Genomic DNA, 26,081 nt, shown 5'->3' with positions numbered 1-26,081 from the left:
AAAATCTGATAACAAGGTCAATTACGTCCCTTAGTGGGATTGAACCACCAACCTTTTGATTAATAACCATACACACTGAGGCAGCACAAGGGAACTCTCGAAAGAAGAACAAGGCTAGAGGAAGAACTGAAACAAAGAAATCTGACTTTTACTAGAGCTGACCAGAGGAAAGCACAAACACAGTCCCCCACTACCACAAATAATGCAGTTGAGTTTCCCACATTTGGGGAAATCACATGGGTCAGCATACCCAGAATGCAATGAATGAACCTCACCCTGGGAGAACAATCTTCAAGACCATGGTCTCTCCTATGCAAAATAAGTATGATTTGGGATAGGGCTGGGGAGGGCCGCTGCTCAGGCACATCTCTGTCAAGTAAAGGAGATTCAACTGAGGCAGCACAAGGGAACTCTCATCTGGGGACAACAACTGCAGGGAGAACACATATTTTCAGATGAACATGGGAGGGCAGAAGGCTGCCTAATACTGAAGCACCCCCAAACAACAAACCAAATGCAACAACTAGTGCAAGCATTCCTGGGGGAAGGCCTGCAGCAGATGGATTTGCATATGGTGATGCCATCCAAGCAGTGGGTCAAAGTTGGCTTCAACCCTCGTCTGCATATGAAAAGAGAAAAGGGGCGTGCAGGGCATGGCGGCCTTTTGCGGCGCTTGGATGACCCCTAGTTCGCATTACACACCTCCACCCTCCTTCGGTGTGGGGCTCATGTTGGCTATGCCCCAGCCCCTGAAGCATTCAAGCTGATTTCTTGCAGCAGCTGGGCACTGTAACTGCTCCAGAGCTGCTCTGTAAGGCAAGTAAAAGGGTGTGGGCCCTGCAGCACTACCTGTAGTTTGCATTGTGCGTTGGAAGGCACGAAGTAAGCAGACGGGAGAAGTCAGGATAGTGCGCAAGGGCATAGAAGGGAGCGGCTCAAGAAAAGAGAAGTGGAAACAGACAGCAAACTAGGCTGGAGAGAGACCTGAGACAAAGAGATCTGAATTATACGAGAGCCGACCAAGGGAAACACAAATTATGCAGTCAAGTTTCCCACATTTGGGGAAATCACAGGGGCAGCACAACTAGAGTGCAATGGGTGAGCCTTGCCCTGGGAGAAGCACCTTCATGATCATAGTATCTCACCTGGCAGGTAAGTAGGAGTTGGGCTAGAGCTGGGGAGGGTCGCTGCTCGGGCACCCCCCTGTCAAGTGAAAGAGATCCAACTGAGGCAGCACAAGGGAACTCTCGAAAGAAGAACAAGGCTAGAGGAAGATCTGAGATAAAGAAATCTGATTTTTACAAGAGCTGACCAGAGGAAAGCACAAACACAGTCCCCCACTACCACAAATAATGCAGTCGAGTTTCCCACATTTGGGGAAATCACAGGGGTCAGCATACCCAGAATGCAATGAATGAACCTCACCCTGGGAGAACAATCTTCATGACCATGGTATCGCCTATGCAAAATAAGTATGATTTGGGATAGGGCTGGGGAGGGCCGCTGCTCAGGCACATCTCTGTCAAGTAAAGGAGATTCAACTGAGGCAGCACAAGGGAACTCTCATCTGGGGACAACAACTGCAGGGAGAACACATATTTTCAGATGAACATGGGAGGGCAGAAGGCTGCCTAATACTGAAGCACCCCCAAACAACAAACCAAATGCAACAACTAGTGCAAGCATTCCTGGGGGAAGGCCTGCAGCAGATGGATTTGCATATGGTGATGTCATCCAAACAGTGGGTCAAAGTTGGCTTCAACCCTCGTCTGCATATGAAAAGAGACAAGGGGCGTGCAGGGCATGGCGGCCTTTTGCGACGCTTGGATGACCCCTAGTTCGCATTACACACCTCCACCCTCCTTCGGTGTGGGGCTCATGTTGGCTATTCCCCAGCCCCTGAAGCATTCAAGCTGATTTCTTGCAGCAGCTGGGCACTGTAACTGCTCCAGAGACGCTCTGTAAGGCAAGTAAAAGGGTGTGGGTCCTGCAGCACTACCTGTAGTTTGCATTGTGCGTTGGAAGGCACGAAGTAAGCAGACGGGAGAAGTCAGGATAGTGCGCAAGGGCATAGAAGGGAGCGGCTCAAGAAAAGAGAAGTAGAAACAGACAGCAAACTAGGCTGGAGAGAGACCTGAGACAAAGAGATCTGAATTATACGAGAGCCGACCAGGGGAAACACAAATTATGCAGTCAAGTTTCCCACATTTGGGGAAATCGCAGAAGCAGCACACCCAGAGTGCAATGGGTGAGCCTTGCCCTGGGAGAAGCACCTTCATGATCATAGTATCTCACCTGGCAGGTAAGTAGGAGTTGGGCTAGAGCTGGGGAGGGTCGCTGCTCGAGCATCCCCCTGTCAAGTAAAGGAGATTCAACTGAGGCAGCACAAGGGAACTCTCATCTGGGGACAACAACTGCAGGGAGAACACATATTTTCAGATAAAAATCTTGGTCATGCTCTGGTTTCTCTTCAGAACGAACAAATCTTTCGCCTTTTACTAAAGATTTCCGTGGAGAGGAGCAAAACCGAGTTTTATCTCAATTTTTGCATGCCCCATCTTTTTGGGGTTTCTTTTATCGGTTTAAAGATAGAATGAGTGTGCTTTAATGTAAGCTCATTTGCATAGAAATGACAGTAAATGTTTGTTTCTTTTCAAACAGAACTTTCTTGACCATGCTACTTGCTTGAAAGATCTGGGAGCACATGGAATACAGTACAAACCATGCTTATAGCAAGGAGAAGACAGGTGAGAAATCTGCTTTCTTTCAAATTGGGCGCTCACTTTGATCTGAATAAGGACTGCTGGCACGGCACTCAGGCGACAGGTGGAATCTTGGTCATGCTCTGGTTTCTCTTCAGAACGAACAAATCTTTCGCCTTTTACTAAAGATTTCCGTGGAGAGGAGCAAAACTGAGTTTTATCTCAATTTTTGCATGCCCCATATTATTGGGGTTTCTTTTATCGGATTAAAGACAGAACGAGTGTGCTTTCTTGTTAGCTTTAATGTAAGTTTATTTGCATAACAATGACAATAAATGTCTGTTTCTTTTCAAGCAGAACTTTCTTGACCATACTAATTGCTTGAAAGATCTGGGAGCACATGGAAAAGAGTACAAACCATGCTTATAGCAAGGGGAAGCCTGGTGAGAAATCTGCTTTCTTTCTTTCAAATTGGGTGCTCACTTTGAGCTGAATGAGGACTGCTGGCACGGCACTCAGGCGACAGGTGGAATCTTGGTCATGCTCTGGTTTCTCTTCAGAACAAACAAATCTTTCGCCTTTTACTAAAGATTTCCATGGAGAGGAGCAAAACTGAGTTTTATCTCAATTTTTGCATGCCCCGTCTTATTGGGGTTTCTTTTATCAGTTTAAAGATAGAACGAGTGTGCTTTAATGTAAGCTCATTTGCGTAGAAATGACAGTAAATGTTTGTTTCTTTTCAAACAGAACTTTCTTGACTATACTAATTGCTTGAAAGATCTGGGAGCACATGGAAAAGAGTACAAACCATGTTTATAGCAAGGGGAAGCCTGGTGAGAAATCTGCTTTCTTTCTTTCAAATTGGGTGCTCACTTTGAGCTGAATGAGGACTGCTGGCATGGCACTCAGGCGACAGGTAGAATCTTGGTCATGCTGTGGTTTCTCTTCAGAACGAACAAATCTTTCGCCTTTTACTAAAGATTTCCGTGGAGAGGAGCAAAACTGAGTTTTATCTCAATTTTTGCATGCCCCATCTTATTGGGGTTTTATTTTATTGGTTTAAAGATAGAACGAGTGTGCTTTAATGTAAGCTCATTTGCATAGAAATGACAGTAAATGTTTGTTTCTTTTCAAACAGAACTTTCTTGACCACACTAATTGTTTGAAAGATCTGGGAGCACATGGAAAAGAGTACAAACCATGTTTATAGCAAGGGGAAGCCTGGTGAGAAATCTGCTTTCTTTCATTCAAATTGGGTGCTCACTTTGAGCTGAATGAGAACTGCTGGCATGGCACTCAGGCGACAGGTGGAATCTTGGTCATGCTCTGGTTTCTCTTCAGAACTAACAAATATTTCGCCTTTTATTAAAGATTTCCGTGGAGAGGAGCAAAACTGAGTTTTATCTCAATTTTTGCATGCCCCATATTATTGGGGTTTCTTTTATCAGTTTAAAGACAGAACGAGTGTGCTTTCTTGTTAGCTTTAATGTAAGTTTATTTGCATAACAATGACAGTAAATGTTTGTTTCTTTTCAAACAGAACTTTCTTGACCATGCTACTTGCTTGAAAGATCTGGGAGCACATGGAAAACAGTACAAACCATGCAGTATCACAAGAGCCTTTATTTGATCTTTCATGAAGATAGAGCAGAATTGAGGACACGTCAACAATTTCTGCCGAAGGTGGTTCATCTTTCCACATGGTGCCTTTGGCCACTGACACCTTCGTTGAGTCAAAGTCTCTGGCTGTGGTCAGAACTTTGAAAATTTATGTCACCAGAACGGTTCAGATTAGGAAAACAGAGGCTCTGTTTGTCCTGTATGCTCCCAACATGATTGGGTGTCCTGCTTCCATGCAGACCATTATGCGCTGGATCTGTGGTAAGATTCAGCATGCTCATTCCACGGCAGGATTGCCGTTACTGAATTAGGTGAAGACCCATTCTACTAGAAAGGTGGGTTCATCCTGGGCAGCTGGTCGGGGAGTCTCGGCATTGCAACTTTGCCGAGCAGCTATTTAGTAAACACTTTTGCTAAGTTTTACAAGTTTGATACCTTGGCTGATGATAACCTCAAGTTGGGTCATTCGGTGCTGCAGAGTCGTACGCACTCTCCCACCCGTTCAAGAGCTTTGGTATAACCCCATGGTTCTTAATGTGACCCCAGCATCCTCTAGGTCGTATGAGAAAATAGGATTTTAATACCTACCGGTAAATCCTTTTCTCTTAGTACGTAGAGGATGCTGGGCACCCGTCCCAGTCCATACTGTGTCTGCAGTTATTACTTGTGGTTATACACATGTTGTGTTACGGTTCTGGTCAGCTTTTTGCTGCAATTGTTCATGCCGTTGGCTTGTGTTCTGTTGAATGCCACGTTCTGCGGCATGCTTAAGGTGTGAGCTGGTAAGATGCTCACCTTAGTTTAACAATAAATCCTTTCCTCGAAATGTCCGTCTCCCTGGGCACAGTTCCTATAACTGGAGTCTGGAGGAGGGGCATAGAGGGAGGAGCCAGTTCACACCCTTTGAAAGTCTTAAAGTGCCCATGTCTCTTGCGGATCCCGTCTATACCCCATGGTTCTTAATGTGACCCCAGCATCCTCTACGGACTAAGAGAAAAGGATGCCCTTGTGTACTATCCTGACTTCTCCTCCCGTCTGCTTACTTTGTGCCTTCCAACGCACAATGCGAACTACAGGTGGTGCTGCAGGGCCCACACCCTTTTACTTGCCTTACAGAGCAGCTCTGGAGCTGTTACAGTGCCCAGCTGCTGCAAGAAATCAGCATGAATGCTTCAGGGGATGGGGCATGGCCAACATGAGCCCCACACCAAAGGAGGGTGGGGGTGTTTAATGCGAACTAGGGGTCATCCAAGCACTGCAAAAGGCCGCCATGCCCTGCATGCCCCTTTTCTCTTTTTATATGCAGATGAGGGTTCCAGCCAACTTTGGCCCACTGCTTGGATGACATCACCGTATGCAAATCCGTCTGCTGCAGACCTTCCCCCAGGAATGCTTGTACTAGTTGTTGGATATGGTTTGATATTTGATGGTGCTTCAGTATTAGGCAGCCTTCCGCCCTCCCATGTTCATCTGAAAAGATGTGGTCTCCCTGCAGTTGTTGTCCCCAGACGAGAGTTCCCTTGTGCTTCCTCAGTTGAATCTCCTTAACTTGACGGGGGAGGGGCTGCCCGAGCTGCCACCCTCCCCAGCCCTATCCCAACTCATACTTATTTTACATATTAGATCTCTTGATCATGAAGATTGTTCTCACAGGGTGAGGTTCATCCATTATATTTTAAAATAGGAAGGTACAAATTACATATTTGAATTGCATCTATGTGCTGGATTCAAATGTCCCCCCCCCCCTTCCTTTCTCAATTGTGCCCGTCAGCAGCTATTCTAAGGTTGCTGCCAATGGGTGTGACACATTAATTTCTTCTGTGGGGTACACTGGACTCCACAAGGATTCACATTGGGGTGTAGAGTAGGATCTTGATCTGAGGCACCAACCGGCTCAAAGCTTTTGACTGTTCCCAAGAAGCTCAGTGCATTCTCCTCTATAACCCCGCTTCCATGAACAGGGAGCTCAGTTTGTAGTTGGTGCCTTCAGTAGCAGGCCAATTAACAGGGGCCTGCCTCAGGCAGCCTATTCTTAGCTATTAATTTTGACAAGAAAAGAAGAACTTGTTTTATGAGAATCTACAAGGGCTGCAGCAGGCTAGGTCTAATAGACATCTTTACTGCAGCTTCATCACTCCCAGCGGCGCTGTATACTCCCGTGCCCTGGTTGCTGGGTCACTGCAGCGGAGGCTCCGGTTTCATCCTAAGGTCAGTCACACACACACCACCCTTCCGGATCACGAGGCCGCTGATGAAGGGGAGCGAGGCCGTAGGGGGTGGGCCGTGTGCGCACTGCGGTGGACACTGATTACTGGGCAGCCGCTCCACTAGCCACCAGGTACAGTTAAGGAGCACAGGTCTGGGGGTTTTTCTCCTATATTAACCCAATTTTGTACTGCCCGCAGCGCATTGTGATAGGTAATAGGGCCTGATTCAGGTTGGATTGCAATCGCAATAAGCGATCCAACTGCAAAAATTGCTAAGAGCATACGCATGTGCCTGCATTTTCTGCGGCACCCCGCAGAGAATGTGATCGCCTCTGCCTGTCAATCGGGGCGGGGAAGGGGGGGAGAGGTGGGTCAGCAACACTCCATTTCCAAGTCAGGGATGGAGCGGTGCGGGGGCAAGGCTTCAAAATGGGGTCTGCAACGGAGGAGACACAGGGGGCGTGGTCACAGCGGCTGTATGACATCACATTCAGCCGCTGTGATCACAAAAATGGTGGCGGCTTCCTGCGCGCACATACAGTCTGCACCAGCAGGAGCCTACACCATTTTTTATGATCACGCTGAACTGCAGTGCGACTGCAATTACAGCATGGTCAAGAAGGGAGGCGTCATGCTGGGTGGCCATGCCCTGTCACTGTGCAGGAGCCAGCACCGCTCACACACTAGTCCCCGGGTGCAGCCCCCAACCCCCGGGACACCCGGAGCAACAAAATGTAGATTCAGGCCACCAGGCCACGCCCCTACCTATGAAACCATGCCTCCTTTTTACCATTGCGCTGCTTATCTGCGCGCACTGCATTACAATCTCCCTCGCCACCTCTCTGGGTGTCACCAGTGATAGTGACACCTCTGCCATGCTTGTAGCAGCTGGTCCTAAGATCTACGCCTCAAACCCTGAGTGTTTGCCCTTGTGACTTGTTGATCATCATAGCGAAGCAGATGCTTACAGAAAACTGCAGGGGCTTAGATTGAAAATAAAAAAATTGATGGGTATAAGGTAGAGAGGAGCGGGTTCGGTTCTCCGAGAACCGAATTCCCCACGAACTCCACGTTGTTTACACTGGTCCGAGGCAGGCTCGGTTGTTCCCGCCTGACTCGGAAAACCTGAACAAGGGAAAATGTCATCATCCCGCTGTCGGATTCTCGCGAGATTCGGATTCCATATAAAGAGCTGCGCGTTGCTGCCATTTTTACTCGTGCATTGAAGAGAGAGCGGAGAGGACGTGGCTATGTTCTCTCAGTGGAAATCTCAATATCAGTGCTCAGTATCAGTGGTTACTTATTGCTGCTCAGTAATACTAGTAGTGTGTCTCTCCTGCTCAGTGTCAGTTCTCAGTAGTATCCTCATCAGTGCTCAGTATCACTGCTCATTGTCTTGTGCTGCATTGTGGTGCTCAGCATACTACAGTACATTACTAATAGTCCAGTGCTGCATCTTGCTGCTCAGTGTCAGTTCTAGTATCCTCATCAGTGCTCACTATCACTGCTCATTGCATTGTGGTGTTCTGTATACTACAATAACATAGTAATATAGTAACATAGTTTTTGAGGTTAAATAGAGGCAAATTGCCCATCGTGTTCAACCTGTTTTAAGTTGTGATGATTCTACATACTTGCTGAATAATGTTTTATGACTAGTTAGCTACTATAACTCATGTTACCCCCGGATTAACCATGTTGATATTTTAAGTATTATAACCTTGGATAGCTTTTTCATTCAGAAATGTATCCATTCCTTTTTTAAATCCAATTACAGAGTCCGCCATTACCACCTTCCCTGGCAGGGAATTCCACATCCTGATTGCCCTAACAGTGAAGAAACCTTTCCTCCATTGCGTTCTGAACTTTCCTCCAGTCGCAGCGAGTGACCACGTGTTCGTTTAATAAATAATTCCTCTGATAACTCTTTGTTATGTATCTTTACATATTTGAAGATATTAATAATATCTCCTCTTAGGCACCTCTTTTCTAGTGTATAAATATTCAGCCTAGTAAGTCTTTCCTTATAGTCCAGTACTTTTAGGCCTTTAATCAATTTAGTCTTCAGGATCTCTTACACTTCCATGAGCAGCAGAGTAGTGCAATGGAAGCATGCTGGGCCCATAACCCAGAGGTTGATTGATCGAAACTATCCTCTGCTATGTGCATTTTTTTTTGTTAATTAAAGTAATCAAAAACTGGGATTGATATTTTTGCTCTTTTATTTTTACTTAAAGTACAATAACTTTTACCATTTTAATTTGTTTTAATAGTATATTGACAGTATTGTTTTCTTTCAAAAATCCAATTAATTTTCTTTACCCGATTATTAAAATGGTAATTGACAAAACAAACTACATTGTCACCAGAAGAGCAATGCAAAATGTACAAGTGATATATTAAAATCATCTTTCCAGCTTGAATTTCAATGATGCATTGGGGCAACGATTTTGTGAGAAACATCTTCACCCTTAAATAAAGATTTTCTTAATTCCTTACCTGTGTGCTAATTAGATATCACCTTGTTTTCACATTAAACAGACTTCCACATGCGAAAGCAGCAAGGATGCAGTGGCGTTAATGTTTCCTGGTGTCAACCTGTATTATTTCAGTAGACATTGAAATGAGGATGCATCTTGCTGCCTTTCCAATGAAGCAAGTTTAATTTAGTAATAGGTGAAAAACCATCCCTACAAAGGTGTTAATCAGAGACTTGGCTTTGTGGACACTTTTCAGAGAACAAATTTGTTAGTATAAAAATAAAGCCAGAAAATGAAGAGCTGTTTAATCACTCAATTGGATTTTTCTGCCAGCATATTTCTTTTTCTCTGCAACCCACTGCTAAATTGTGCTTCCTAGCTGTTTTTATAAAATCACTGAATCAAATCTAAACATCAGAGAAGGCCAGGTACCCTACACCATAACAGTGGGTTTGAAATTTTGACTTGTCTACTTAAAGATCACCAAAATCTGATAACAAGGTCAATTAAGTCCCTGGGTGGGATTGAACCACCAACCTTTTGGTTAATAGCCTTACACACTAACTGATTGCGCCACAGAGACACCTTGCAAAAGTCAATACTGACAAAGGCTAATAATCATTCATCTAGAACGTTTCCTAGAAAAACTTTAAAAAGTCAATAATCAAGATACACATTGGTACTTTCCCATGATGAGTGAGTGCTTCAGGATTTCTTGCACTTACATGGGCTATTAACCAAAAGGTTGGAGGTTCAATCCCACCCAGGGATGTAATTGACCTTGTCATCAGATTTTGGTGATCTTTAAGTAGACAAGTCAAAATTTCAAACCCCCTCTTATGGTGTAGGGTACCTGGCCTTCTCTGACGTAATCAGAGTTAGATTTAATTAAGTGATTTTATAAAAAACAGCTAGGAAGCACAATATCTCTCTTTTGCAAAGAGATAGGCATTGGAAAATTCAGGGCTATAACGTGTAGATGAAGCACTAACAGGAGGCTTTAAAATTTTCATTCTAGTGTCTTTCGTTTGGGAGAAAAATGCAAAGGTACAATACAGCTTTTCCTTGCCGATATCTCTCTTTTGCAAAGAGATAGGCATTGGAAAATTCAGGGCTATACCGTGTAGATGAAGCACTAACAGGAGGCTTTTAAATTTTCATTCTAGTGTCCTTCGTTTGGGAGAAAAATGCAAAGGTACAATACAGCTTTTCCTTGCCGATATCTCTCTTTTGCAAAGAGATAGGCATTGGAAAATTCAGGGCTATAACGTGTAGATGAAGCACTAACAGGAGGCTTTAAAATTTTCATTTTAGTGTCTTTCGTTTGGGAGAAAAATGCAAAGGTACAATACAGTTTTTCCTTGCCGATATCTCTCTTTTGCAAAGAGATAGGCATTGGAAAATTCAGGGCTATAACGTGTAGATGAAGCACTAACAGGAGGCTTTAAAATTTTCATTCTAGTGTCTTTCGTTTGGGAGAAAAATGCAAAGGTACAATACAGCTTTTCCTTGCCAATATCTCTCTTTTGCAAAGAGCTAGGCATTGGAAAATTCAGGGCAATAACGTGTAGATGAAGCACTAACAGGAGGCTTTAAAATTTTCATTCTAGTGTCTTTCGTTTGGGAGAAAAATGCAAAAGTACAATGCAGCTTTTCCTTGCCGATATCTCTCTTTTGCAAAGAGATAGGCATTGGAAAATGCAGGGCTATAACGTGTAGATGAAGCACTAACAGGAGGCTTTAAAATTTTCATTCTAGTGTCTTTCGTTTGGGAGAAAAATGCAAAGGTACAATACAGCATTTCCTTGCCGATATCTCTCTTTTGCAAAGAGATAGGCATTGGAAAATTCAGGGCTATAACGTGTAGATGAAGCACTAACAGGAGGCTTTAAAATTTTCATTCTAGTGTCCTTCGTTTGGGAGAAAAATGCAAAGGTACAATACAGCTTTTCCTTGCCGATATCTCTCTTTTGCAAAGAGATAGGCATTGGAAAATTCAGGGCTATAACGTGTAGATGAAGCACTAACAGGAGGCTTTAAAATTTTCATTCTAGTGTCTTTCGTTTGGGAGAAAAAAGCAAAGGTACAATACAGCTTTTCCTTGCCGATATCTCTCTTTTGCAAAGAGATAGGCATTGGAAAATTCAGGGCTATAACGTGTAGATGAAGCACTAACAGGAGGCTTTAAAATTTTCATTCTAGTGTCTTTCGTTTGGGAGAAAAATGCAAAAGTACAATGCAGCTTTTCCTTGCCGATATCTCTCTTTTGCAAAGAGATAGGCATTGGAAAATGCAGGGCTATAACGTGTAGATGAAGCACTAACAGGAGGCTTTAAAATTTTCATTCTAGTGTCTTTCGTTTGGGAGAAAAATGCAAAGGTACAATACAGCATTTCCTTGCCGATATCTCTCTTTTGCAAAGAGATAGGCATTGGAAAATTCAGGGCTATAACGTGTAGATGAAGCACTAACAGGAGGCTTTAAAATTTTCATTCTAGTGTCTTTCGTTTGGGAGAAAAATGCAAAGGTACAATACAGCTTTTCCTTGCCGATATCTCTCTTTTGCAAAGAGCTAGGCATTGGAAAATTCAGGGCTATACCGCGTACATGAAGCACTAACAGGAGGCTTTTAAATTTTCATTCTAGTGTCTTTCGTTTGGGAGAAAAATGCAAAGGTACAATACAGCTTTTCCTTGCCAATATCTCTCTTTTGCAAAGAGCTAGGCATTGGAAAATTCAGGGCTATAACGTGTAGATGAAGCACTAACAGGAGGCTTTAAAATTTTCATTCTAGTGTCTTTCGTTTGGGAGAAAAATGCAAAAGTACAATGCAGCTTTTCCTTGCCGATATCTCTCTTTTGCAAAGAGATAGGCATTGGAAAATTCAGGGCTATAACGTGTAGATGAAGCACTAATAGGAGGCTTTAAAATTTTCATTCTAGTGTCTTTCGTTTGGGAGAAAAAAACAAAGGTACAATACAGCTTTTCCTTGCCGATATCTCTCTTTTGCAAAGAGATAGGCATTGGAAAATTCAGGGCTATAACGTGTAGATGAAGCACTAACAGGAGGCTTTAAAATTTTCATTCTAGTGTCTTTCGTTTGGGAGAAAAATGCAAAGGTACAATACAGCTTTTCCTTGCCGATATCTCTCTTTTGCAAAGAGCTAGGCATTGGAAAATTCAGGGCTATAACGTGTAGATGAAGCACTAACAGTAGGCTTTAAAATTTTCATTCTAGTGTCTTTCATTTGGGAGAAAAATGCAAAGGTACAATACAGCTTTTCCTTGCCGATATCTCTCTTTTGCAAAGAAATAGGCATTGGAAAATTCAGGGCTATAACGTGTAGATGAAGCACTAACAGGAGGCTTTAAAATTTTCATTCTAGTGTCCTTCGTTTGGGAGAAAAATGCAAAGGTACAATACAGCTTTTCCTTGCCGATATCTCTCTTTTGCAAAGAGATAGGCATTGGAAAATTCAGGGCTATATCGTGTAGATGAAGCACTAACAGGAGGCTTTAAAATTTTCATTCTAGTGTCTTTCGTTTGGGAGAAAAATGCAAAGGTACAATACAGCTTTTCCTTGCCAATATCTCTCTTTTGCAAAGAGCTAGGCATTGGAAAATTCAGGGCTATAACGTGTAGATGAAGCACTAACAGGAGGCTTTAAAATTTTCATTCTAGTGTCTTTCGTTTGGGAGAAAAATGCAAAGGTACAATACAGCTTTTCCTTGCCGATATCTCTCTTTTGCAAAGAGCTAGGCATTGGAAAATTCAGGGCTATAACGTGTAGATGAAGCACTAACAGTAGGCTTTAAAATTTTCATTCTAGTGTCTTTCATTTGGGAGAAAAATGCAAAGGTACAATACAGCTTTTCCTTGCCGATATCTCTCTTTTGCAAAGAAATAGGCATTGGAAAATTCAGGGCTATAACGTGTAGATGAAGCACTAACAGGAGGCTTTAAAATTTTCATTCTAGTGTCCTTCGTTTGGGAGAAAAATGCAAAGGTACAATACAGCTTTTCCTTGCCGATATCTCTCTTTTGCAAAGAGATAGGCATTGGAAAATTCAGGGCTATATCGTGTAGATGAAGCACTAACAGGAGGCTTTAAAATTTTCATTCTAGTGTCTTTCGTTTGGGAGAAAAATGCAAAGGTACAATACAGCTTTTCCTTGCCAATATCTCTCTTTTGCAAAGAGCTAGGCATTGGAAAATTCAGGGCTATAACGTGTAGATGAAGCACTAACAGGAGGCTTTAAAATTTTCATTCTAGTGTACTTCGTTTGGGAGAAAAATGCAAAGGTACAATACAGCTTTTCCTTGCCGATATCTCTCTTTTGCAAAGAGATAGGCATTGGAAAATTCAGGGCTATAACGTGTAGATGAAGCACTAATAGGAGGCTTTAAAATTTTCATTCTAGTGTCCTTCGTTTGGGAGAAAAATGCAAAGGTACAATACAGCTTTTCCTTGCCGATATCTCTCTTTTGCAAAGAGATAGGCATTGGAAAATTCAGGGCTATAACGTGTAGATGAAGCACTAACAGGAGGCTTTAAAATTTTCATTCTAGTGTCTTTCGTTTGGGAGAAAAATGCAAAGGTACAATACAGCTTTTCCTTGCCGATATCTCTCTTTTGCAAAGAGCTAGGCATTGGAAAATTCAGGGCTATAACGTGTAGATGAAGCACTAACAGGAGGCTTTAAAATTTTCATTCTAGTGTCTTTCGTTTGGGAGAAAAATGCAAAGGTACAATACAGCTTTTCCTTGCCGATATCTCTCTTTTGCAAAGAGATAGGCATTGGAAAATTCAGGGCTATAACGTGTAGATGAAGCACTAACAGTAGGCTTTAACATTTTCATTCTAGTGTCTTTCGTTTGGGAGAAAAATGCAAAGGTACAATACAGCTTTTCCTTGCCGATATCTCTCTTTTGCAAAGAGATAGGCATTGGAAAATGCAGGGCTATAACGTGTAGATGAAGCACTAACAGGAGGCTTTACAATTTTCATTCTAGTGTCTTTCGTTTGGGAGAAAAATGCAAAAGTACAATGCAACTTTTCCTTGCCGATATCTCTCTTTTGCAAAGAGATAGGCATTGGAAAATGCAGGGCTATAACGTGTAGATGAAGCACTAACAGGAGGCTTTAAAATTTTCATTCTAGTGTCTTTCGTTTGGGAGAAAAATGCAAAGGTACAATACAGCATTTCCTTGCCGATATCTCTCTTTTGCAAAGAGATAGGCATTGGAAAATTCAGGGCTATTACGTGTAGATGAAGCACTAACAGGAGGCTTTAAAATTTTCATTCTAGTGTCCTTCGTTTGGGAGAAAAATGCAAAGGTACAATACAGCTTTTCCTTGCCGATATCTCTCTTTTGCAAAGAGATAGGCATTGGAAAATTCAAGGCTATAACGTGTAGATGAAGCACTAACAGGAGGCTTTAAAATTTTCATTCTAGTGTCTTTCGTTTGGGAGAAAAATGCAAAGGTACAATACAGCTTTTCCTTGTCGATATCTCTCTTTTGCAAAGAGCTAGGCATTGGAAAATTCAGGGCTATAACGTGTAGATGAAGCACTAACAGTAGGATTTAAAATTTTCATTCTAGTGTCTTTCGTTTGGGAGAAAAATGCAAAGGTACAATACAGCTTTTCCTTGCCGATATCTCTCTTTTGCAAAGAGATAGGCATTGGAAAATTCAGGGCTATAACGTGTAGATGAAGCACTAACAGGAGGCTTTAAAATTTTCATTCTAGTGTCTTTCGTTTGGGAGAAAAATGCAAAGGTACAATACAGTTTTTCCTTGCCGATATCTCTCTTTTGCAAAGAGATAGGCATTGGAAAATTCAGGGCTATAACGTGTAGATGAAGCACTAATAGGAGGCTTTAAAATTTTCATTCTAGTGTCCTTCGTTTGGGAGAAAAATGCAAAGGTACAATACAGCTTTTCCTTGCCGATATCTCTCTTTTGCAAAGAGATAGGCATTGGAAAATTCAGGGCTATAACGTGTAGATGAAGCACTAACAGGAGGCTTTAAAATTTTCATTCTAGTGTCTTTCGTTTGGGAGAAAAATGCAAAGGTACAATACAGCTTTTCCTTGCCGATATCTCTCTTTTGCAAAGAGCTAGGCATTGGAAAATTCAGGGCTATAACGTGTAGATGAAGCACTAACAGTAGGCTTTAACATTTTCATTCTATTGTCTTTCGTTTGGGAGAAAAATGCAAAGGCACAATACAGCTTTTCCTTGCCGATATCTCTCTTTTGCAAAGAGATAGGCATTGGAAAATTCAGGGCTATAACGTGTAGATGAAGCACTAACAGGAGGCTTTAAAATTTTCATTCTAGTGTCTTTCGTTTGGGAGAAAAATGCAAAAGTACAATGCAGCTTTTCCTTGCCGATATCTCTCTTTTGCAAAGAGATAGGCATTGGAAAATGCAGGGCTATAACGTGTAGATGAAGCACTAACAGGAGGCTTTAAAATTTTCATTCTAGTGTCTTTCGTTTGGGAGAAAAATGCAAAAGTACAATACACTTTTCCTTGCCGATATCTCTCTTTTGCAAAGAGATAGGCATTGGAAAATTCAGGGCTATAACGTGTAGATGAAGCACTAATAGGAGGCTTTAACATTTTCATTCTAGTATCCTTCGTATGGGAGAAAAATGCAAAGGTACAATACATCTTTTCCTTGCCGATATCTCTCTTTTGAAAAGAGATAGGCATTGGAAAATTCAGGGCTATAACGTGTAGATGAAGCACTAACAGGAGGCTTTAAAATTTTCATTCTAGTGTCTTTCGTTTGGGAGAAAAATGCAAAGGTACAATACAGCTTTTCCTTGCCGATATCTCTCTTTTGCAAAGAGCTAGGCATTGGAAAATTCAGGGCTATAACGTGTAGATGAAGCACTAACAGTAGGCTTTAAAATTTTCATTCTAGTGTCTTTCGTTTGGGAGAAAAATGCAAAGGTACAATACAGCTTTTCCTTGCCGATATCTCTCTTTTGCAAAGAGCTAGGCATTGGAAAATTCAGGGCTATAACGTGCAGATGAAGCACTAACAGTAGGATTTAAAATTTTCATTCTAGTATCTTTCGTTTGGGAGAAAAATGCAAAGGTACAATACAGCTTTTCCTTGCCGATATCTCTCTTTTGCAAAGAGATAGGCATTGGAAAATTCAGGGCTATAACGTGTAGATGAAGCACTAACAGGAGGCTTTAAAATTTTCATTTTAGTGTCTTTCGTTTGGGAGAAAAATGCAAAGTTACAATACAGTTTTTCCTTGCCGATATCTCTCTTTTGCAAAGAGATAGGCATTGGAAAATTCAGGGCTATAACGTGTAGATGAAGCACTAATAGGAGGCTTTAAAATTTTCATTCTAGTGTCCTTCGTTTGGGAGAAAAATGCAAAGGTACAATACAGCTTTTCCTTGCTGATATCTCTCTTTTGCAAAGAGATAGGCATTGGAAAATTCAGGGCTATAACGTGTAGATGAAGCACTAACAGGAGGCTTTAAAATTTTCATTCTAGTGTCTTTCGTTTGGGAGAAAAATGCAAAGGTACAATGCAGCTTTTCCTTGCCGATATCTCTCTTTTGCAAAGAGCTAGGCATTGGAAAATTCAGGGCTATAACGTGTAGATGAAGCACTAACAGTAGGCTTTAACATTTTCATTCTAGTGTCTTTCGTTTGGGAGAAAAATGCAAAGGTACAATACAGCATTTCCTTGCCGATATCTCTCTTTTGCAAAGAGCTAGGCATTGGAAAATTCAGGGCTATAACGTGTAGATGAAGCACTAACAGTAGGCTTTAAAATTTTCATTCTAGTGTCTTTCGTTTGGGAGAAAAATGCAAAGGTACAATACAGCTTTTCCTTGCCGATATCTCTCTTTTGCAAAGAGATAGGCATTGGAAAATTCAGGGCTATAACGTGTAGATGAAGCACTAACAGGAGGCTTTAAATTTTTCATTCTAGTGTCCTTCGTTTGGGAGAAAAATGCAAAGGTACAATACAGCTTTTCCTTGCCGATATCTCTCTTTTGCAAAGAGATAGGCATTGGAAAATTCAGGGCTATAACGTGTAGATGAAGCACTAACAGGAGGCTTTAAAATTTTCATTCTAGTGTCTTTCGTTTGGGAGAAAAATGCAAAAGTACAATGCAGCTTTTCCTTGCCGATATCTCTCTTTTGCAAAGAGATAGGCATTGGAAAATGCAGGGCTATAACGTGTAGATGAAGCACTAACAGGAGGCTTTAACATTTTCATTCTAGTGTACTTCGTTTGGGAGAAAAATGCAAAGGTACAATACAGCTTTTCCTTGCCGATATCTCTCTTTTGCAAAGAGATAGGCATTGGAAAATTCAGGGCTATAACGTGTAGATGAAGCACTAATAGGAGGTTATAAAATTTTCATTCTAGTGTCCTTCGTTTGGGAGAAAAATGCAAAGGTACAATACAGCTTTTCCTTGCCGATATCTCTCTTTTGCAAAGAGATAGGCATTGGAAAATTCAGGGCTATAACGTGTAGATGAAGCACTAACAGGAGGCTTTAAAATTTTCATTCTAGTGTCTTTCGTTTGGGAGAAAAATGCAAAGGTACAATACAGCTTTTCCTTGCCGATATCTCTCTTTTGCAAAGAGCTAGGCATTGGAAAATTCAGGGCTATAACGTGTAGATGAAGCACTAACAGGAGGCTTTAAAATTTTCATTCTAGTGTCTTTCGTTTGGGAGAAAAATGCAAAGGTACAATACAGCTTTTCCTTGCCGATATCTCTCTTTTGCAAAGAGATAGGCATTGGAAAATTCAGGGCTATAACGTGTATATGAAGCACTAACAGGAGGCTTTAAAATTTTCATTCTAGTGTCTTTCGTTTGGGAGAAAAATGCAAAGGTACAATACAGCTTTTCCTTGCCGATATCTCTCTTTTGCAAAGAGATAGGCATTGGAAAATTCAGGGCTATAACGTGTAGATGAAGCACTAACAGTGGACTTTAAAATTTTCATTCTAGTGTCTTTCGTTTGGGAGAAAAATGCAAAGGTACAATACAGCTTTTCCTTGCCAATATCTCTCTTTTGCAAAGAGCTAGGCATTGGAAAATTCAGGGCTATAACGTGTAGATGAAGCACTAACAGGAGGCTTTAAAATTTTCATTCTAGTGTCTTTCGTTCGGGAGAAAAATGCAAAGGTACAATACAGTTTTTCCTTGCCGATATCTCTCTTTTGCAAAGAGATAGGCATTGGAAAATTCAGGGCTATAACGTGTAGATGAAGCACTAACAGGAGGCTTTAAAATTTTCATTCTAGTGTCCTTCGTTTGGGAGAAAAATGCAAAGGTACAATACAGCTTTTCCTTGCCAATATCTCTCTTTTGCAAAGAGCTAGGCATTGGAAAATTCAGGGCTATAACGTGTAGATGAAGCACTAACAGGAGGCTTTAAAATTTTCATTCTAGTGTCTTTCGTTTGGGAGAAAAATGCAAAGGTACAATACAGCATTTCCTTGCCGATATCTCTCTTTTGCAAAGAGATAGGCATTGGAAAATTCAGGGCTATTACGTGTAGATGAAGCACTAAAAGGAGGCTTTAAAATTTTCATTCTAGTGTCTTTCGTTTGGGAGAAAAATGTAAAAGTACAATGCAGCTTTTCCTTGCCGATATCTCTCTTTTGCAAAGAGATAGGCATTGGAAAATTCAGGGCTATAACGTGTAGATGAAGCACTAACAGGAGGCTTTAAAATTTTCATTCTAGTGTCTTTCGTTTGGGAGAAAAATGTAAAAGTACAATGCAGCTTTTCCTTGCCGATATCTCTCTTTTGCAAAGAGATAGGCATTGGAAAATTCAGGGCTATAACGTGTATATGAAGCACTAACAGGAGGCTTTAAAATTTTCATTCTAGTGTCTTTCGTTTGGGAGAAAAATGCAAAGGTACAATACAGCTTTTCTTTGCCGATATCTCTCTTTTGCTAAGAGATAGGCATTGGAAAATTCAGGGCTATAACGTGTAGATGAAGCACTAAAAGGAGGCTTTAAAATTTTCATTCTAGTGTCCTTCGTTTGGGAGAAAAATGCAAAGGTACAATACAGCTTTTCCTTGCCGATATCTCTCTTTTGCAAAGAGATAGGCATTGGAAAATTCAGGGCTATAACGTGTAGATGAAGCACTAATAGGAGGCTTTAAAATTTTCATTCTAGTGTCCTTCGTTTGGGAGAAAAATGCAAAGGTACAATACAGCTTTTCCTTGCCGATATCTCTCTTTTGCAAAGAGATAGGCATTGGAAAATTCAGGGCTATAACGTGTAGATGAAGCACTAACAGGAGGCTTTAAAATTTTCATTCTAGTGTCTTTCGTTTGGGAGAAAAATGCAAAGGTACAATACAGCTTTTCCTTGCCGATATCTCTCTTTTGCAAAGAGCTAGGCATTGGAAAATTCAGGGCTATAACGTGTAGATGAAGCACTAACAGGAGGCTTTAAAATTTTCATTCTAGTGTCTCTCGTTTGGGAGAAAAATGCAAAGGTACAATACAGCATTTCCTTGCCGATATCTCTCTTTTGCAAAGAGATAGGCATTGGAAAATTCAGGGCTATTACGTGTAGATGAAGCACTAAAAGGAGGCTTTAAAATTTTCATTCTAGTGTCTTTCGTTTGGGAGAAAAATGTAAAAGTACAATGCAGCTTTTCCTTGCCGATATCTCTCTTTTGCAAAGAGATAGGCATTGGAAAATTCAGGGCTATAACGTGTAGATGAAGCACTAATAGGAGGCTTTAAAATTTTCATTCTAGTGTCCTTCGTTTGGGAGAAAAATGCAAAGGTACAATACAGTTTTTCCTTGCCGATATCTCTCTTTTGCAAAGAGATAGGCATTGGAAAATTCAGGGCTATAACGTGTAGATGAAGCACTAACAGGAGGCTTTAAAATTTTCATTCTAGTGTCTTTCGTTTGGGAGAAAAATGCAAAGGTACAATACAGCTTTTCCTTGCCGATATCTCTCTTTTGCAAAGAGATAGGCATTTGAAAATTCAGGGCTATAACGTGTAGATGAAGCACTAACAGGAGGCTTTAAAATTTTCATTCTAGTGTCCTTCGTTTGGGAGAAAAATGCAAAGGTACAATACAGCTTTTCCTTGCCGATATCTCTCTTTTGCAAAGAGATAGGCATTGGAAAATTCAGGGCTATAACGTGTAGATGAAGCACTAATAGGAGGCTTTAAAATTTTCATTCTAGTGTCCTTCGTTTGGGAGAAACATGCAAAGGTACAATACAGCTTTTCCTTGCCGATATCTCTCTTTTGCAAAGAGATAGGCATTGGAAAATTCAGGGCTATATCGTGTAGATGAAGCACTAACAGGAGGCTTTAAAATTTTCATTCTAGTGTCTTTCGTTTGGGAGAAAAATGCAAAGGTACAATACAGCTTTTCCTTGCCAATATCTCTCTTTTGCAAAGAGCTAGGCATTGGAAAATGCAGGGCTATAACGTGTAGATGAAGCACTAACAGGAGGCTTTAAAATTTTCATTCTAGTGTCTTTCGTTTGGGAGAAAAATGCAAAAGTACAATGCAGCTTTTCCTTGCCGATATCTCTCTTTTGCAAAGAGATAGGCATTGGAAAATGCAGGGCTATAACGTGTAGATGAAGCACTAACAGGAGGCTTTAAAATTTTCATTCTAGTGTCTTTCGTTTGGGAGAAAAATGCAAAGGTACAATACAGCATTTCCTTGCCGATATCTCTCTTTTGCAAAGAGATAGGCATTGGAAAATTCAGGGCTATAACGTGTAGATGAAGCACTAACAGGAGGCTTTAAAATTTTCATTCTAGTGTACTTCGTTTGGGAGAAAAATGCAAAGGTACAATACAGCTTTTCCTTGCCGATATCTCTCTTTTGCAAAGAGATAGGCATTGGAAAATTCAGGGCTATAACGTGTAGATGAAGCACTAATAGGAGGCTTTAAAATTTTCATTCTAGTGTCCTTCGTTTGGGAGAAAAATGCAAAGGTACAATACAGCTTTTCCTTGCCGATATCTCTCTTTTGCAAAGAGATAGGCATTGGAAAATTCAGGGCTATAACGTGTAGATGAAGCACTAACAGGAGGCTTTAAAATTTTCATTCTAGTGTCTTTCGTTTGGGAGAAAAATGCAAAGGTACAATACAGCTTTTCCTTGCCGATATCTCTCTTTTGCAAAGAGCTAGGCATTGGAAAATTCAGGGCTATAACGTGTAGATGAAGCACTAACAGGAGGCTTTAAAATTTTCATTCTAGTGTCTTTCGTTTGGGAGAAAAATGCAAAGGTACAATACAGCTTTTCCTTGCCGATATCTCTCTTTTGCAAAGAGATAGGCATTGGAAAATTCAGGGCTATAACGTGTAGATGAAGCACTAACAGTAGGCTTTAACATTTTCATTCTAGTGTCTTTCGTTTGGGAGAAAAATGCAAAGGTACAATACAGCTTTTCCTTGCCGATATCTCTCTTTTGCAAAGAGATAGGCATTGGAAAATGCAGGGCTATAACGTGTAGATGAAGCACTAACAGGAGGCTTTACAATTTTCATTCTAGTGTCTTTCGTTTGGGAGAAAAATGCAAAAGTACAATGCAACTTTTCCTTGCCGATATCTCTCTTTTGCAAAGAGATAGGCATTGGAAAATGCAGGGCTATAACGTGTAGATGAAGCACTAACAGGAGGCTTTAAAATTTTCATTCTAGTGTCTTTCGTTTGGGAGAAAAATGCAAAGGTACAATACAGCATTTCCTTGCCGATATCTCTCTTTTGCAAAGAGATAGGCATTGGAAAATTCAGGGCTATTACGTGTAGATGAAGCACTAACAGGAGGCTTTAAAATTTTCATTCTAGTGTCCTTCGTTTGGGAGAAAAATGCAAAGGTACAATACAGCTTTTCCTTGCCGATATCTCTCTTTTGCAAAGAGATAGGCATTGGAAAATTCAAGGCTATAACGTGTAGATGAAGCACTAACAGGAGGCTTTAAAATTTTCATTCTAGTGTCTTTCGTTTGGGAGAAAAATGCAAAGGTACAATACAGCTTTTCCTTGTCGATATCTCTCTTTTGCAAAGAGCTAGGCATTGGAAAATTCAGGGCTATAACGTGTAGATGAAGCACTAACAGTAGGATTTAAAATTTTCATTCTAGTGTCTTTCGTTTGGGAGAAAAATGCAAAGGTACAATACAGCTTTTCCTTGCCGATATCTCTCTTTTGCAAAGAGATAGGCATTGGAAAATTCAGGGCTATAACGTGTAGATGAAGCACTAACAGGAGGCTTTAAAATTTTCATTCTAGTGTCTTTCGTTTGGGAGAAAAATGCAAAGGTACAATACAGTTTTTCCTTGCCGATATCTCTCTTTTGCAAAGAGATAGGCATTGGAAAATTCAGGGCTATAACGTGTAGATGAAGCACTAATAGGAGGCTTTAAAATTTTCATTCTAGTGTCCTTCGTTTGGGAGAAAAATGCAAAGGTACAATACAGCTTTTCCTTGCCGATATCTCTCTTTTGCAAAGAGATAGGCATTGGAAAATTCAGGGCTATAACGTGTAGATGAAGCACTAACAGGAGGCTTTAAAATTTTCATTCTAGTGTCTTTCGTTTGGGAGAAAAATGCAAAGGTACAATACAGCTTTTCCTTGCCGATATCTCTCTTTTGCAAAGAGCTAGGCATTGGAAAATTCAGGGCTATAACGTGTAGATGAAGCACTAACAGTAGGCTTTAACATTTTCATTCTATTGTCTTTCGTTTGGGAGAAAAATGCAAAGGCACAATACAGCTTTTCCTTGCCGATATCTCTCTTTTGCAAAGAGATAGGCATTGGAAAATTCAGGGCTATAACGTGTAGATGAAGCACTAACAGGAGGCTTTAAAATTTTCATTCTAGTGTCTTTCGTTTGGGAGAAAAATGCAAAAGTACAATGCAGCTTTTCCTTGCCGATATCTCTCTTTTGCAAAGAGATAGGCATTGGAAAATGCAGGGCTATAACGTGTAGATGAAGCACTAACAGGAGGCTTTAAAATTTTCATTCTAGTGTCTTTCGTTTGGGAGAAAAATGCAAAAGTACAATACACTTTTCCTTGCCGATATCTCTCTTTTGCAAAGAGATAGGCATTGGAAAATTCAGGGCTATAACGTGTAGATGAAGCACTAATAGGAGGCTTTAACATTTTCATTCTAGTATCCTTCGTATGGGAGAAAAATGCAAAGGTACAATACATCTTTTCCTTGCCGATATCTCTCTTTTGAAAAGAGATAGGCATTGGAAAATTCAGGGCTATAACGTGTAGATGAAGCACTAACAGGAGGCTTTAAAATTTTCATTCTAGTGTCTTTCGTTTGGGAGAAAAATGCAAAGGTACAATACAGCTTTTCCTTGCCGATATCTCTCTTTTGCAAAGAGCTAGGCATTGGAAAATTCAGGGCTATAACGTGTAGATGAAGCACTAACAGTAGGCTTTAAAATTTTCATTCTAGTGTCTTTCGTTTGGGAGAAAAATGCAAAGGTACAATACAGCTTTTCCTTGCCGATATCTCTCTTTTGCAAAGAGCTAGGCATTGGAAAATTCAGGGCTATAACGTGCAGATGAAGCACTAACAGTAGGATTTAAAATTTTCATTCTAGTATCTTTCGTTTGGGAGAAAAATGCAAAGGTACAATACAGCTTTTCCTTGCCGATATCTCTCTTTTGCAAAGAGATAGGCATTGGAAAATTCAGGGCTATAACGTGTAGATGAAGCACTAACAGGAGGCTTTAAAATTTTCATTTTAGTGTCTTTCGTTTGGGAGAAAAATGCAAAGTTACAATACAGTTTTTCCTTGCCGATATCTCTCTTTTGCAAAGAGATAGGCATTGGAAAATTCAGGGCTATAACGTGTAGATGAAGCACTAACAGGAGGCTTTAAAATTTTCATTCTAGTGTACTTCGTTTGGGAGAAAAATGCAAAGGTACAATACAGCTTTTCCTTGCCGATATCTCTCTTTTGCAAAGAGATAGGCATTGGAAAATTCAGGGCTATAACGTGTAGATGAAGCACTAATAGGAGGCTTTAAAATTTTCATTCTAGTGTCCTTCGTTTGGGAGAAAAATGCAAAGGTACAATACAGCTTTTCCTTGCCGATATCTCTCTTTTGCAAAGAGATAGGCATTGGAAAATTCAGGGCTATAACGTGTAGATGAAGCACTAACAGGAGGCTTTAAAATTTTCATTCTAGTGTCTTTCGTTTGGGAGAAAAATGCAAAGGTACAATACAGCTTTTCCTTGCCGATATCTCTCTTTTGCAAAGAGCTAGGCATTGGAAAATTCAGGGCTATAACGTGTAGATGAAGCACTAACAGGAGGCTTTAAAATTTTCATTCTAGTGTCTTTCGTTTGGGAGAAAAATGCAAAGGTACAATACAGCTTTTCCTTGCCGATATCTCTCTTTTGCAAAGAGATAGGCATTGGAAAATTCAGGGCTATAACGTGTAGATGAAGCACTAACAGTAGGCTTTAACATTTTCATTCTAGTGTCTTTCGTTTGGGAGAAAAATGCAAAGGTACAATACAGCTTTTCCTTGCCGATATCTCTCTTTTGCAAAGAGATAGGCATTGGAAAATGCAGGGCTATAACGTGTAGATGAAGCACTAACAGGAGGCTTTACAATTTTCATTCTAGTGTCTTTCGTTTGGGAGAAAAATGCAAAAGTACAATGCAACTTTTCCTTGCCGATATCTCTCTTTTGCAAAGAGATAGGCATTGGAAAATGCAGGGCTATAACGTGTAGATGAAGCACTAACAGGAGGCTTTAAAATTTTCATTCTAGTGTCTTTCGTTTGGGAGAAAAATGCAAAGGTACAATACAGCATTTCCTTGCCGATATCTCTCTTTTGCAAAGAGATAGGCATTGGAAAATTCAGGGCTATTACGTGTAGATGAAGCACTAACAGGAGGCTTTAAAATTTTCATTCTAGTGTCCTTCGTTTGGGAGAAAAATGCAAAGGTACAATACAGCTTTTCCTTGCCGATATCTCTCTTTTGCAAAGAGATAGGCATTGGAAAATTCAAGGCTATAACGTGTAGATGAAGCACTAACAGGAGGCTTTAAAATTTTCATTCTAGTGTCTTTCGTTTGGGAGAAAAATGCAAAGGTACAATACAGCTTTTCCTTGTCGATATCTCTCTTTTGCAAAGAGCTAGGCATTGGAAAATTCAGGGCTATAACGTGTAGATGAAGCACTAACAGTAGGATTTAAAATTTTCATTCTAGTGTCTTTCGTTTGGGAGAAAAATGCAAAGGTACAATACAGCTTTTCCTTGCCGATATCTCTCTTTTGCAAAGAGATAGGCATTGGAAAATTCAGGGCTATAACGTGTAGATGAAGCACTAACAGGAGGCTTTAAAATTTTCATTCTAGTGTCTTTCGTTTGGGAGAAAAATGCAAAGGTACAATACAGTTTTTCCTTGCCGATATCTCTCTTTTGCAAAGAGATAGGCATTGGAAAATTCAGGGCTATAACGTGTAGATGAAGCACTAATAGGAGGCTTTAAAATTTTCATTCTAGTGTCCTTCGTTTGGGAGAAAAATGCAAAGGTACAATACAGCTTTTCCTTGCCGATATCTCTCTTTTGCAAAGAGATAGGCATTGGAAAATTCAGGGCTATAACGTGTAGATGAAGCACTAACAGGAGGCTTTAAAATTTTCATTCTAGTGTCTTTCGTTTGGGAGAAAAATGCAAAGGTACAATACAGCTTTTCCTTGCCGATATCTCTCTTTTGCAAAGAGCTAGGCATTGGAAAATTCAGGGCTATAACGTGTAGATGAAGCACTAACAGTAGGCTTTAACATTTTCATTCTATTGTCTTTCGTTTGGGAGAAAAATGCAAAGGCACAATACAGCTTTTCCTTGCCGATATCTCTCTTTTGCAAAGAGATAGGCATTGGAAAATTCAGGGCTATAACGTGTAGATGAAGCACTAACAGGAGGCTTTAAAATTTTCATTCTAGTGTCTTTCGTTTGGGAGAAAAATGCAAAAGTACAATGCAGCTTTTCCTTGCCGATATCTCTCTTTTGCAAAG

At 40.6% G+C, this 26,081-nt stretch overlaps 9 non-coding genes across 9 annotated transcripts; 5 read left to right on the top strand and 4 right to left on the bottom strand.

Moving 5' to 3' along the window:
• Positions 1 to 162: 162 nt before the first annotated feature.
• On the bottom strand, positions 163 to 326 carry LOC135007089 (U1 spliceosomal RNA). The gene has a single exon (XR_010207145.1). It is a non-coding gene; the product is annotated as a U1 spliceosomal RNA (small nuclear RNA).
• A 671-nt stretch (positions 327 to 997) lies between these two features.
• On the bottom strand, positions 998 to 1,160 carry LOC135007462 (U1 spliceosomal RNA). Its single transcript, XR_010207450.1, has one exon. It is a non-coding gene; the product is annotated as a U1 spliceosomal RNA (small nuclear RNA).
• Positions 1,161 to 1,312: 152 nt separating this feature from the next.
• LOC135007061 (U1 spliceosomal RNA) lies at positions 1,313 to 1,476 on the bottom strand. The gene has a single exon (XR_010207118.1). It is a non-coding gene; the product is annotated as a U1 spliceosomal RNA (small nuclear RNA).
• A 671-nt stretch (positions 1,477 to 2,147) lies between these two features.
• Positions 2,148 to 2,310, bottom strand: LOC135007313 (U1 spliceosomal RNA). The gene has a single exon (XR_010207356.1). It is a non-coding gene; the product is annotated as a U1 spliceosomal RNA (small nuclear RNA).
• Positions 2,311 to 2,454: 144 nt separating this feature from the next.
• LOC135006891 (U5 spliceosomal RNA) lies at positions 2,455 to 2,570 on the top strand. Its single transcript, XR_010206957.1, has one exon. It is a non-coding gene; the product is annotated as a U5 spliceosomal RNA (small nuclear RNA).
• A 270-nt stretch (positions 2,571 to 2,840) lies between these two features.
• LOC135006885 (U5 spliceosomal RNA) lies at positions 2,841 to 2,956 on the top strand. The gene has a single exon (XR_010206951.1). It is a non-coding gene; the product is annotated as a U5 spliceosomal RNA (small nuclear RNA).
• A 286-nt stretch (positions 2,957 to 3,242) lies between these two features.
• LOC135006932 (U5 spliceosomal RNA) lies at positions 3,243 to 3,358 on the top strand. The gene has a single exon (XR_010206995.1). It is a non-coding gene; the product is annotated as a U5 spliceosomal RNA (small nuclear RNA).
• Positions 3,359 to 3,632: 274 nt separating this feature from the next.
• Positions 3,633 to 3,748, top strand: LOC135006921 (U5 spliceosomal RNA). The gene has a single exon (XR_010206985.1). It is a non-coding gene; the product is annotated as a U5 spliceosomal RNA (small nuclear RNA).
• A 275-nt stretch (positions 3,749 to 4,023) lies between these two features.
• LOC135006943 (U5 spliceosomal RNA) lies at positions 4,024 to 4,139 on the top strand. The gene has a single exon (XR_010207006.1). It is a non-coding gene; the product is annotated as a U5 spliceosomal RNA (small nuclear RNA).
• Positions 4,140 to 26,081: the final 21,942 nt, after the last annotated feature.

This window comes from Pseudophryne corroboree, unplaced genomic scaffold (genome assembly GCF_028390025.1).
Source record: "Pseudophryne corroboree isolate aPseCor3 unplaced genomic scaffold, aPseCor3.hap2 scaffold_218, whole genome shotgun sequence".
Taxonomy (NCBI): Eukaryota; Metazoa; Chordata; class Amphibia; order Anura; family Myobatrachidae; genus Pseudophryne; species Pseudophryne corroboree.
This window is presented reverse-complemented; position numbering and strand designations above follow the sequence as displayed.